At 44.6% G+C, this 14,800-nt stretch overlaps 1 protein-coding gene across 1 annotated transcript in view; it reads left to right on the top strand.

The window, feature by feature from the left end:
* Window positions 1-14,800, top strand: part of LOC120057447 (homeobox protein cut-like 1) — a 266,738-nt gene that overhangs the window by 99,437 nt on the left and 152,501 nt on the right. The window lies entirely within an intron of this gene.

The following is a 14,800-nucleotide window of genomic DNA, read 5'->3' as shown; positions in this document are numbered from 1 at the left end:
CCCCCCCACCCCTTTTTCCCTTTTGCCATCCTTAGCTTTTGTTTACTCTGTATAGAATATCCTCTCTTTATTCACTGCAGACAAACACAATGGTCAGACCTATATTTTCCCCACTAGTGTCTGTAATTGTAATTGCCAGGCTACCCATCCACATCGCTCCAGCCAAACACCACGTCCACCGACGTTTCTTCTCCACGAGTCTGTATTTTATCTCCTCCCTAACGACTTCTCGAATGCGAACACTAGAGCAAGGCAATATGGACAAAAACCCGCATCTCAATAAATTGCCTGAATTGATACGATAATGATCGAATCAAATCTTATTGTATGGTCGCATACACTATCAGTGGGGCAAAAAGTATTTAGTCAGCCACCAATGTGCAAGTTCTCCACTTAAAAAGAGAGAGGCCTGTAATTTTCATCATAGGTACACTTCAACTATGACAGACAAAATGAGAAAAAAAAATCCAGAAAATCACATTGTAGGATTTTTGATGAATTTATTTGCAAATTATGGTGGAAAATAATTATTTGGTCAATAACAAAAGTTTATCTCAATACTTTGTTATATACCTTTGTTGGCAATGACAGAGGTCAAAAGTTTTCTGTAAGTTTCACAAGGTTTCACACCACTGTTGCTGGTATTTTGGCCCATTCCTCCATGCAGATCTCCTCTAGAGCAGTGATGTTTTGGGGCTGTTGCTGGGCAACACGGACTTTCAACTCCCTCCAAAGATTTTCTATGGGTTGAGATCTGGAGACTGGCTAGGCCACTCCAGGACCTTGAAATGCTTCTTACGAAGCCACCCTTCGTTGCCCGGCGGTGTGTTTGGATCATTGTCATGCTGAAAGACCCAGCCACGTTTCATCTTCAATGCCCTTGCTGATGGAAGGGGTTTTCACTCAAAATCTCACGACATGGCCCCCTTCATTCTTTCCTTTACACGATCAGTCGTCCTGGTCCCTTTGCAGAAAAACAGCCCCAAAGCATGATGTTTCCACCCATGCTTCACAGTAGATATGGTGTTCTTTGGATGCACTCAGCATTCTTTGTCCTCCAACACGACGAGTTGAGTTTTTACCATAAAGTTCTATTTTGGTTTCATTTGACCATATGACATTCTCCCAATCTTCTTCTGGATCATCCAAATGCTCTCTAGCAAACTTCAGACGGGCCTGGACATGTACTGGCTTAAGCAGGGGGACACGTCTGGCACTGCAGGATTTGAGTCCCTGGCGGCGTAGTGTGTTACTGATGGTAGGCTTTGTTACTTTGGTCCCAGCTCTCTGCAGGTCATTTACTAGGTCCCCCCGTGTGGTTCTGGGATTTTTGCTCACCGTTCTTGTGATCATTTTGACCCCACGGGTGAGATCTTGGTGGGGCCCAATCGAGGGAGATTATCAGTGGTCTTGTATGTCTTTTCCATTTCCTAATAATTGCCCACAGTTGATTCCTTCAAACCAAGCTGCTTACCTATTGCAGATTCAGTCTTCCCAGCCTGGTGCAGGTCTAACAATTTTGTTTCTGGTGTCCTTTGACAGCTCTTTGGTCTTGGCCATAGTGGAGTTTGGATGTGACTGTTTGAGGTAGTGGACAGGTGTCTTTTATACTGATAACAAGTTCAAACAGGTGCCATTAATACAGGTAACGAGTGGAGGACAAAGGAGCCTCTAAAGAAGAAGTTACATGTCTGTGAGAGCCAGAAATCTTGCTTGTTTGTTATTGACCAAATACTATTTTCCACCATAATTTGCAAATCAATTCATTAAAAATCCTACAATGGATTTTCAGGATTTTTTTTCATTTTGTCTGTCATAGTTGAAGTGTACCTATGATGAAAATTACAGGCCTCTTCATCTTTTTAAGTGGGGAACTTGCCAATTGGTGGCTGACTAAAACTTTTTTGCCCCACTGTATTTAGCAGATGTTATTGCGGGTGTAGCGAAATGCTTGTGTTCCTAGCTCCAACAGTGCACTAATATCTAACAATTCACAACAATACACACATCTAAAAGTAGAATAATGGAATTAGAAATATATCAATATTAGCACAAGCAATGTCGGCGTGGCATTGACTAGAATATAGTAGAATAGAAACACAGGATATACATATGAAATGAGTAAAGCAGTATGTAAACATTATTAATATGACTAGTGTTCCATTATTAAAGTGATCAGTGATTCCATGTCTATGTTATATAGGGCATCAGCCTCTACGGTACAGGTTTGAGTAACCGGGTGTTAGCCGGCTATTGATGGCCATTTAACAGTCTGATGGCTTGAATAGAAGCTGTTTTTCAGTATCTCGGTCCCAGGTTTGATGTATTTGTACTGACCTCGCTTTCTGGATGATAGTGGGGTGAACAGGCCGTGGCTCGGTGGTTGATGCCTTGATGATCTTTTTGGCCTTCCTGTTGACATCGGTGTGCTGTAGGTGTCCTGGAGGGCAGGCAGTGTGCCCCTGGTGATGTGTTGGGCAGACCGCATAACCTGCGGTTGAGGTTGGTGCAGTTGCCATACCAGGCGGTGATACAGCCCGACAGGATGCTCGCAATTGTGCATCTGTCAAAGTTTGTGAGGGTCTTAGGGGCCGAGACAAATTTCTTCAGCCTCCTGAGGTTGAAGAGGCGCTGTTGTGCCTTCTTCACCACACTGCCTGTGTGGGTGGACCATTTCAGATAGTCAGTTATGTGTACACAGAGGAACTTAAGCTTTCACCTTCTCCACTGCTGTCCCGTAAATGTGGATAGGGGCGTGCTCCCTCTGCTTTTTCCTGAAGTCGACGATCAGCTCCTTTGTTTTGTTGATGTTAAAGGAGAGGTTATATTCCTGGCACTCACCTCCTCCCTGTAGGCGGTCTCATCATTATTGGTAATCAGGCCTACTATGTGTGTTGTCTGCAAACTTGATGATTGAGTTGGAGGCGTGTGTGACCACGCAGTCATGGGCAACAGGGAGTACAGGAGGGGGCTGAGCACGCACCCTTGTGGGGCCCCTATGTTAAGGATCAATGAAGTGGAGGTGTTGTTTCTTACCTTCACCACCTGGGGGGCGGGCCATCAGGAAGTCCAGGACTCAGTTGCACAGGGCGGGGTTCAGACCCAGGGCCCTGAGCTTGATGATGAGCTTGGAGGGTACAATGGTGTTGAATGCTGAGCTATAGTCAATGAACAGCATTCTTACATATGTATTCCTCTTGTCCAGATGGGATATGGGCAGTTTGCAGTGCATCGTCTGTGGATCTATTGGGGCAGTAGCAAATTGAAGTGGGTCTAGGGTGTCAGTTAAGGTACAGGTGTATGATCCTTAAATGCCTCTCAAAGCACTTCATGATGACAGAAGTGAGTGCTACGGTGCAATAGTCGTTTAGTCAGTTACCTCTGCTTTCTTGGGTACAGGAACAATGGTGGACATCTTGAAGCAAGTGGGGACAGCAGACTGGATTAGGGAGCGATTGAATATGTTTTGTAAACACTCCAGCCAGATGGTCTGCGCATGCTCTGAGGACACGGCTAGGGATTGGTCAGACCAGTGTCACAAACCGGCTCAAAGCCCGTAACAAAAGGGAGACAACGTGGAGATAAGGAGTAACAATATATATATTTATTAAGTAAAATAACTAGGTATAATATACAATGGTGTGTGTAATCAGTAGTGTAAGTGAGTGTTTTGCATGCATGAATGTGTAATGCAGTGTGTTGAAGATGCTAAGCAAACAACCAAAAAACCACCAAGAAACACAAACAAAATCTATAAAGGTGTCTGCATGGAGAGAGTCCTCATGAATGGAGAAGTGGTGTATTTATCTGGGAGACACCGGGCCCAGGTGTTTCCCATGTAGCTGACGACCCTCCCAACTCGCCCACCGCATCCTAATAAGGAAACAAGAACAAAGAGAGAATACGGCGACAGAGTGGGGGGTCGTCACACCAGCGTTGAGTAGACCTTAGCACAGGTACTTCCTGTTTAAGTTTCTGCCTATAGGATGGGAGGAGCAAAATGGAGTCGTGATCTGATTTGCCGAAGGGAGGGCGGGGGAGGGCTTGTAGGCATCCCGGAAGAGAGAATAGCAGTGGTCGAGTGTTTTCCCAGCACTAGTACTACAGTCAATGTGTTGATAGAACTTCGGTAGCGTTTTCGTCAAATTTGGTTTGTTAACCTCTCTGGATATGTGGAACGCTAGCGTCCCATTCGTCAACAGCCAGTGAAATTGCCGAGCGCCAAATTCAAAACAACAGAAATCCCATAAATTAAAATCCTAAACATACAAGTATTATACACCATTTTAAAGACTAACCTGAGTTTAAGGTTCAGGTGTTTCAACTTCCAAAAAATGTCAAGAGTTTGACGTCCAAAAATGTATGACGACAAAGAATGTAAGAGTACGACATCAACGAATCAGAGGTGCACGTGATTCAAAGATGGAGCACTGTGTGTGTGTGTGTGTGTGTCTCACTTCGTCGCCTCAAGGAGCAGACAGAGTTTATTGATAGGTCTCTGTAAGATATTGGTCTTAGTCTTAACCATGACGTTCGCAGACAAGACCATTGGCCCCTTGCAAAGCCTCCACCACACGCCCCATTAGCCAAGAATTCCTTGGGGCGGTGTTATCGACGATGACAACAAGGTCACCAGGACTGAAGTTTCTCTTAGTTTTGTTCCACTTGTCTGCTGCTGCTTAAGTGGAAGATACTCCCTGATCCATCTCTTCCAGAAGAGGTCAGTGATATATTTTACTTGCTTCCATCTCCTTCGTGAGTATAGGTCGCTTCTCTGGAATAGTCCTGGTGGCAGAACTGGCTTTGCTTTCAGATGAAGCAGATGGTTCGAAGTCAGGGGTTCTAGATCATTAGGGTCATTTGTTACAGTTGTGATTGGTCTGTCGTTCATAATCGCCTCAACTTCACACAAGGCTGTCTACAAAGCCTCATCATCCAGTACTTGCTCTTTAAGGACTGAATAGAGGATCTTTTTCCCCAGTCGGATCAACTTCTCCCATACCCCTCCCATGGTGGGATCCAGAGGGATGGTTGAATGACCATGTCACTCCTTCCTTCAGTAATTCGTTTTGAATCTTGTTGTGATCCAGCTCTTTCAGAGCTTCTCCTAGCTCTCTGTGTGTTCCAACAAAGTTGGTGCCATTGTTTGTGCTGATACTTGTTCCTGGGCCCCTTCGACAGATGAACCTGCGCAGGGCATTGATGCAGGAATCAGTATCCAGATAACAAGCAACTTCTAGATGGACAGCTCGACTCACAAGGCAAGTAAAGATCACACCATACCGCTTCACATGAACGCGGCCTCGCTTAACCTCTATGGGGCCGAAGTAATCTATGCCCACATGGGTGAAATGAGACAAATCAGTTGACACCCGATCTTGTGGAAGGTCGGCCATCTTCTGTTCTCCAGCTCTAGCTTGCATCCGCCTGCAGAAGACACAGCTCTTAAGGATCTTCCTTGCTAAGGAGTTGGCACAGGGTATCCAATATCGCTGGCGAAGTCTAGAAAGCATGTGACCTCTCCCAGAGTTGCCAACCTGCTCATGGATGTGGAGTAAGATCAGTCTGGAGATGTAGGAGGCTTTGGGCAGGATCATAGGATTCTTTTGATCCGGGAGGCATAGCAGCTTTGCTTAACCTTCCTCGCACTCTCAGAATGCCATTGTCAACATTTGGATCATGCTTACAGATTGAGCCGCTTCTCTTGGCACATTGTTTTCCTTTCACAACTAGTGTAATTTCTTGTTGAAAGTGCTGTCGTTGCTCAATTTGAATGAGGACCTTTTCTGCTTCATCTAGGTCATCCACATACAGACTTTCTTTTCCAAACGTCAGTTTGAACTTGTCAATTTGTTCCTTCAGTGAGTTTGTTAGACTCTGATCTGATCCTGGATCAGTTTTTGTGAGAACTTTCCTTTTCTGGCTTAACTGTAGAAAAAGTCTCTTCAGTTTCAGCATCCAGGCAACTGCTTTCTTCAAGCTGTTCCATGTCGAATAGTACTCAATCAGTTTGCTGGTTGGACTCTTTTCTTACACACTTGTACTGTTTACGATGACGTCTTTTCTCACCTCTGGATCATCTGGAGGGAGGGAGCCAAGCTCCTCGGCGACTTTCGGCCATTGTGTTTCTGTTTTCTCCAGGAATTCCGGTCCTTTGCGCCATCTCTTTGAGTTCAGGAAAGTTTCAACATGTACTCCTCTTGAGGCATCATCGGCTGGGTTGTGTTTGGAGTTCAAATGCCTCCACTGTTTTGCTTTCGATAGGTCACGGATCATAGCAACCCTATTAGCCACAAAGGTATGGAATCTCTTGGTATCGTTGCGGATGTATTTTAGCACAGACTGGCTGTCTGTCCAGAAAGTTGACCCCTCAAGTTCAATCTGGAGCTCCCACCTTAACATCCTGTCCACTCGCACTGCCAATGTTGCTGTGGAAAGTTCCAGTCTGGGGATCGTCATCTGCTTGAGTGGAGTCACCCTTGATTTCCCCAGTATGAATGCGATGTAGACCTTTTCCATACCGTTTGTGAACCTAAGGTAGCTTGCCGTGCCATAACCTTGTTCACTTGCGTCACCGAAGTGATGCAGCTGTGCGGTTTTGACCTGACCAAAGTTCTCAGGCATCATACACCTGTCAATCTGGAATCTGGACAGCTGGTCCAGCTCTGAGAGCCATCTCTTCCATGAAATAGTGTTCTTCAGGGATGACTTCATCCTATCCACACTTTAGCTTGCAGAGCGCTTGAAGAATTTGCTTTGCCTTTAATAAGAATGGGGCGAGGAAACCTAATGGATCATAAATGGAGCTGAATTTTGAGAGAATACCTCTTCTTGTAAGGGGTCTGTTCTTGACAGTGACTCGGGAAGGTAAACACATCACTTTCAATGTTCCATCGGATTCCAAGTGCTCTTTCAACAGGCAGCTTTTCTCTGTCCAGGTCCAGTTCTTTTATCTGCTTGGCTTTGTGTTCATCAGGGATAGAAGCCAGCACAGCACGGCTGTTGCTGTTGCTGATCCACTTGGTCAATTTGAACCCACCCTGAAAGCACACATCCCTGAGAATTTTTTGAGAGCTATGGCTTGTTCTTCTGTGGCCACTGACTTGAGGCAGTCATCAACATAGAAGTTGGACTGGACTGTTTGAATCACCTCTTCATCGTACCTCTCACAGTTGTCTTCTGCAGTCTTTTGCAGTGCAAAGTTTGCACAACTTGGAGAGGATATTGCACCGAAAAGATGTACCGTCATTCTGTACTCCTCCAATCTTTTGTTAGTGTCACCGTCCGGCCACCATAGGAATCTCATCTTCATGGACACGTACTTGATGGAACATTCCTTCGATGTTTGCCATCATGGCAATGTGCTCTTGCCGCAATCTTAGCAAGACGCCTATAAGCGCGTTTGCCAGGTCAGGGCCTTGAAGGAGTTCACTGTTGAGAGATGTGCCTTTATAGGATGATGAACAGTCAAACACCACTCGTATTGTTCCTTTGCGCTTATGGTGAACGCCATGGTGTGGTATGTACCATACCTTGCCTTTCTCTCTAAGGTGCTGTTCTTGTGGTACCTTCTCAGCGTAACCTTTTGTTATCATCTCTTCCATGAAGCCTTTTTACTCTGCAGCGTAACCTTTGTCCTTCTTGAACTTCCTGAGAGCCCGCTGCTTTGCCATTTAGAGCCCGCTGCTTTGCCATGTCACGATTGTTTGGCAGGACTACATCTTTGTTGCGAAAGGGCAACGGTATGTAGTAGTGACGGTCTTTGAGGGTTATGGAGCTTGATATTATCTCCATAAACTTATGATCCTCAGCTGACATCTCACTTTTCTCTTCATACTCTCTCTCAGGGAAGTCATGGTTGTACTGATTTACCAGAAGAACCCCCAGGTCGGCCATTGAGATACGATTGGCCATCACCGTAGGACGCCCAGATTCTTCTGCCATGGTACAATTGTTAAGAGGACCGTTCATCACCCATCCAAAGAGGGTTTTCACTGCATACAGTCCGTTGCCTTGGCTATTTATGATTTGCCAGGGTTCCATTGCCTTTGGAGCATTTACGCCAATCAGGAGTTCGACGTCGGCATCAATCTCCTTCAACTGAACTTCTTTCAGGTATGGCCACCTTTTGAGATCTTTCTGAGTGGGAATGTTCTCTCTTGTCACTGGGATTTTATTCTGGGTGTAGACCTTTGGTAATGAAAGAAATGTGTCACCTTCCACGTTGCCAATCTCTAATCCAGATATCTCAAAGCTCTTGGTAGGACTCTCCTGCCCCATTGTGCATAGCAGAATTTCAGTCTCACTGCCTTTAGCTTTCAGCTGCCTCATGAGTCTCCGTACAAAATGTTGCTGGGCTACCAGAATCGAGAAACGCATAGGTTAACACAGACTTGCTTCCATTTGCCACCTTTACTTGAACTGGCACAATTGCAAGTGCACAATCTGTACCGGCCCCGGTATCTTCACCAGCTGCCAGTGAAACAAGAGCACTGCTGACAGTCTCCTCCCGCTTTACTGCTACACCACTCGTATCTCCCTTTTGAGATCTAAATCTCTCTCTTCCTTCAATGTGCAGGATAGTGGGGTGCTTTCTTTGAAAGCTCTGACAGGTCATCCTTCTTTTACATTCTCTGCTTAAGTGTCCTCTCATCAAACAGCCAAAACAAAGGCCTTTTGATCGCAGAAACTCAACCTTGGATTCGTGTGGCTGTGCCTTCACTTGTTGGCAGTCGACCAATAAATGCTCACCAGCACAAAATACACATGAGATACTGGAAGCATCAGAAGGGTAGGTGCCTGGTCTCTTTACTTTGAATGTTTGTTCTTTTAGAGGTTTTTCAGAGTCACAATCTGCCACTACAGCTACTGCAGTGGCAAAGCTGCTTCCCCTACTCTTGGACTTGAACAGCTGTTTAAAGTCGGCTACTGTTTTTTTTTTTTTTTACTGCAGTAAACTGCAGCAGTTTTTTTTACTGCAGGATCCTGCAGTATTTTGGACTGTTTTCCCATGATCATCACAAGGTCACTGAACTGGGCCCTCAGGTGGCTTCTCTCTAAAATATCACATGCTGTAGACCTCCATTTTTCCCTTAGTTTGTAGGGAAGTTTTGACATGATCAACTTTATGTTGGAGGGAAGATTAAACTCTTCCACTCCTCCATGACATCACGGAGTCCTTGCACTCCTCCACCTTCCGTTTGAGGATGCCCCACAGATGCTCAATAGGGTTTAGGTCTGGAGACATGCTTGGCCATTCCATCACCTTTACCCTCAGCTTCTTTAGCAAGGCAATGGTCGTCTTGGAGGTGTGTTTGGGGTCGTTATCATGTTGGAATACTGCCCTGCGGCCCAGTCTCCGAAGGGAGGGGATCATGCTCTGCTTCAGTATGTCACAGTACATGTTGGCATTCATGGTTCCTTCAATGAACTGTAGCTCCCCAGTGCCGGCAGCACTCATGCAGCCCCAGACCATGACACTCCCACCACCATGCTTGACTGTAGGCAAGACACACTTGTCTTTGTACTCCTCACCTGGTTGCCGCCACACACGCTTGACACCATCTGAACCAAATAAGTTTATCTTGGTCTCATCAGACCACAGGACATAGTTCCAGTAATCCCAGTCCTTAGTCTGCTTGTCTTCAGCAAACTGTTTGCGGGCTTTCTTGTGCATCATCTTTAGAAGAGGCTTCCTTCTGGGACGACAGCCATGCAGACCAATTTGATGCAGTGTACGGCGTATGGTCTGAGCACTGACAGGCTGACCCCCCACCCCGTCAACCTCTGCAGCAATGCTGGCAGCACTCATACGTCTATTTCCCAAAGACAACCTCTGGATATGACGCTGAGCACGTGCACTCAACTTCTTTGGTCGACCATGGCGAGGCCTGTTCTGAGTGGAACCTGTCCAGTTAAACCGCTGTATGGTCTTGGCCATTGTGCTGCAGCTCAGTTTCAGGGTCTTGGCAATCTTCTTATAGCCCAGGCCATCTTTATGTAGAGCAACAATTATTTTTTTCAGATCCTCAGAGAGTTCTTTGCCATGAGGTGCCATGTTGAACTTCCAGTGACCAGTCAGTATGAGGGAGTTTGAGAGCGATGACACCAAATTTAACACACCTGCTCCCCATTCACACCTGAGACCTTGTAACGAGTCACATGATACTGGGGAGGGAAAATGGCTAATTGGGCCCAATTTGGACATTTTCACTTAGGGTTGTACTCACTTTTGTTGCCAGCGGTTTAGACATTAATGGCTGTGTGTTGAGTTATTTTGAGGGGACAGCAAATTTACACTGTTATACAAGCTGTACACTCACTACTTTACATTGTAGCAAAGTGTCATTTCTTCAGTGTTGTCACATGAAAAGATATACTCAAATATTTAAAAAAAAATGTGAGGGGTGTACTCACTTTTGTGATATACTGTATATAAGTGTGTATATATATATATATATATATATATATATATATATGTGTATATATATGTATATATGTATATGTATATATATGTATATGTATATATATGTACATTTACATTTTAGTCATTTAGCAGACACTCTTATCCAGAGCGACTTACAGTAGAGTGCATACATTTTATTACATTTACATTACATACTGAGACAAGGATATCCCTACCGGCCAAACCCTCCCTAACCCGGACGACGCTATGCCAATTGTGCATCGCCCCACGGACCTCCCGGTTGCGACAGAGCCTGGGCGCGAACCCAGAGACTCTGGTGGCGCAGCTAGCACTGCGCTAGACCACTGCGCCACCCGGGAGGCCCTATATATATATATATATATATATATATATATATATATATATATATATATATATATATATGTGTGTGTGTATATATATATATATGTATATGTATATATATATATATATATATATATGTATATGTATGTATGTGTATATATTATTTATGTATATGTTTATTATATATATGTATGTATGTGTATATATTATTTATGTATATGTTTATTATATATATGTATGTATGTATGTATATGTGTATTATATATGTATATGTATGTATGTGTATATATATGTGTATTATGTATGTATATGTGTATGTATGTATATGTATGTATGTGTGTATGTATGTGTGTATGTATATATATATATATATTTATTTATAAATGTATTTTTTTATTTTATTTATATATATACAGAGGAGGTGCATAAATCCTTCTGGCTCCCCTGAATGAAATCTGTGCGTCACAGAGTTCAAGGTCGCAGGGATTATTACAGTGCTAAATGCAGTGTCTCTTTTGGGAAGACTCTTCAGAATCCATTAGCATGAAACACAGGCAGTTAAACGGCCCCTCGGGTGGGCCGCCCGAAAAGTCACAAGCGCTCTACCTCGGAGGAGAGAATGTGTAAAAACCTGCCGGTACTTTGTCAAAGTCACTGTGAACTTCAGACTGTTGGACTTTTCGAAGGACACATGGTTAGCAGTTCAAATTAAACGCTTCACACAGGTTTTTTAAAGGTGTAATTCTCAATTTTGTTTGGATAGAGATTGTGTTTCTAAAATAGCACTAGCTAGCTATCTAGGTCCAGTGTGTAAGCACATTTGGAAACCACTTCAAGGCAGCTGGCTGCTTTGAGGTGGTTTAAGATCCCGACCAAACCCTTTACCTCAGCAAGAACTCGACAGTTCACAGAAGACTGGGTCAGTTTAGACTACAGGGATGTTGTGGTACGTGTGTGTGTCCGTGCATCTTGTGCGAGTAGGAGGTTTAGGTGGATGTGTGTTTCATTCATCCCACATTGTCGATGACTGGTCATGCCTACTGGACCGTCCAGCAATGCCCCCCCCCCCCCCCCCCCAGCCACCATCCAGCCCCAACCCACCACCCTCTCTATCCAAAAACCATAGTGCCATCTGCCATCCCCCCTTCCTCTGAGGTGGCATGGCCACAGGCTTTTAGCAAGGAACAGCGCAGTATTTTCTTGTCAGCCCGAAACGCATGACTCATTGCCATCCCTGTTTGTTTGTGGATGTAATGTAATTTTGCTTTTTGCCGAATACAGTAACTCCATTATTATGAGTGATAATATTGTTTCTCGATATGGGAAAAAGTGCATTTACATTTTCCACAGAACCGCAGCTATGATTATCCACCTGCTGCGGGTTTGTTTGGGTAGGGGTGTGAGGCGTTTCACACAAACACTAATATAAAGGCAAAAATTGAGAGGTAGCACTTTTGCAAACAAAATGGCCGCTGATCATTGATGTGGCTTTAGTTCTACTGTTGTATCACCCCACGTTGTTTTTATATACGCCTAGTGTTGTTTCAGCTTTATTTTACTGACGCAGCTCAACAGAAAGAACAACGTTGTACAGTATGTGTGTGCGTGGGGTATTAGCTACCCAAATGTAACCCACTCTGTTATATTCTGTAAGGTTGGTCATAAAACAAACTAGGTTTCTATTCTAAACCCTCAGTGAAGCAGGTTCCTAAGTAGGTTAGGGAAATTCTTTCTGCTATTATGGTGTGTGTTAATGTCTTTACATGTGTGTGCGTGTGTATGATGCACATAGTGTTGTGTGAAGACTGCATCTGCTTTAGTTCGTGTGTTTATGTGGGTGGTATTTGTGTAGGTACAGAGACATTAAAGTGTGACAATGTGTACGTCTGTGTTAACGCACATGTGTTTGTGTGCAAGGCAAACATGTGTAATACTCTTGAGTACAGTATTAGTGCTCATGCATGAACACAAGGCAAACGTGATCGTATTAATGTGTGTGTGAGTGAGCACTGTACTGTGTGTGTGTGGCGGGGTTGCCAGCCCGGCCCGGCCCAGCCTCCTCCTCCTCCTCCGTTTCTCATTACTGTGCTGATGAGTCAGTGTCTGTGAATGCAGCCATCCATGGAGGCGAAGAGTGACGTTAATGTGTTTACTCTGTGTTTGTTCTGTGTCTTTACAGCATGCCGCCGTGACCCTCTAATGGAGTCCAGGGCTCCAGTCCCGGCCTTGGCCCCTTCCCTCTTATTAAGTCTCTCTCCCCCTCACAGCGATGACATTGGGGAGAGGGAAGTGTGAGAGGAACCTCTCTCCTTTTCCTCTCTCTCTCTCTCTGGCCGTGTCCGAAATCTGGTTTGCCTACTACTTACTTAAACTGCACACTGTGTACTAATCATACTACATACTATTTAGAACGTACTGTAAAAAATGAATGCAGTTAGCAACAAATATCAACACACTAGGCTCCCCCTACTGAGAATGCACCATTTCGTTGATTCCCGCCATTTGTTCATTTTGGTACAGCACGTCCCCTAAGGTGATTATCACCTGTTGTCAGCCACACGTAGGTCTCAAAATAATATTCTATTCCTCAGTAGTGTGCAGCGAATTCTACGAGATGAAAAGCCGAAATGAGTATGCCATCCTGGTATCTCTCCTCTCTTCTCTCTCTTTGGACTTTGCCCAATTTAGAGGAATCCTCTGACATTTTTTGAGATGTCTCTTGGTTTTCAAGACACACCTCTGACCACTTACTTTGTCGACAAATAAAGAAAAGACTTTGCAGGGGGAAAGTGCAGCCGGTGCAGAAACGGCGCTCAGCGGTTCTCACTAGCTCACCTATTAGGCAGGTGTCAAGGTGCAGCAACGCTCCAGAGTTACTGGTAAACTTGGGAAGGGAGGGAGGAGTGGGGGGTTGAAACACATACTCTTTCTCTCCAAAGATACACACAAGGTCAGACCCCTGTGCCAAGAATAAGCCCTGACTGCTGCTGGCCCCCCTCCTGACCTCAAGAGTGCATAAATCTATCCTTGGTTGAAAGAGCTTGGCAACAAATGGTTTAACTTCTGGTTGCCCAGGGACACATAGGAAGCCCTCTAAGTCAAACCCCACAAAGATGTGAGTCAGGAGCTATCTGAGGTGGAGGTGAAAGATTTACTGAAAAGTGTTCCACTAGCAATAGGCCTTTTTATGGCTTTGATGGTTTGAAAACCCCAGAAGTGAACATCTTGTTACCATGGGGGGAAAACCAATTGCTTGACTATTACTTCACTATTTACTTACCGACTGAAGCGAGAGACTTTCTTACCAAGCAGTCAATTTTCACAGCCAATTGTCTTTCCTCGATTAACATTTGACATCCATACACGCTCTCCCTTTGTAATTGCCCCCAGAGAAGCCTGTACATTTTTTTTAAATAAACATTGATTGAAACAATTATACACTGCTGACATCATCGGAGGCTTATTACAATAATTGTATAGGAATTTGGGCGGTTGTGGTTTTCGCCGCACAACAACTGCCGCTGTCAATTAAACATTAAACAGGTTGTGTGTTTATTTCCCTCCCTTCTGTCCCCCCGGTCGCTAGGACGTCTGTTGCACTGCCTGCCGGCAATGCTCATTACTGATTTGAAGTTATGAATACCTGATAGCTCAAATTGATGTTTTATGTTGAACTCTGCCCGTAATTCGCCCTCTGAGAATGGCGTATCGAAGATGTGTATACACACACATATATATATAGTCTGCATTGGTGTGACTGGTGTTTGCGGACAGATGGAGACTCACTGTTCAGCCTGTTGAGGAAGTCAGGATTTCCAATTCAATAAGGGGGGTGTCTCTTATCTGGTATGGGCATTTGGTGCTCCCCTCATTTGGACGCCGCTCTGGTGACAATCCCCTGATGACTCTAGAGGGGTGTCCGGGGGACAAATGAGGATATCTGTTATTGTGTCTTGGTTATGTTAGCCGTGTGTATTGTGTTTTCAGTCATCAGGTTACACCCTTCCTGCTAATTATACATTACCCCACTAG

The sequence above is a fragment of the Salvelinus namaycush genome, chromosome 12, assembly GCF_016432855.1.
Source record: "Salvelinus namaycush isolate Seneca chromosome 12, SaNama_1.0, whole genome shotgun sequence".
NCBI lineage: Eukaryota > Metazoa > Chordata > Actinopteri > Salmoniformes > Salmonidae > Salvelinus > Salvelinus namaycush.
This window is presented reverse-complemented; position numbering and strand designations above follow the sequence as displayed.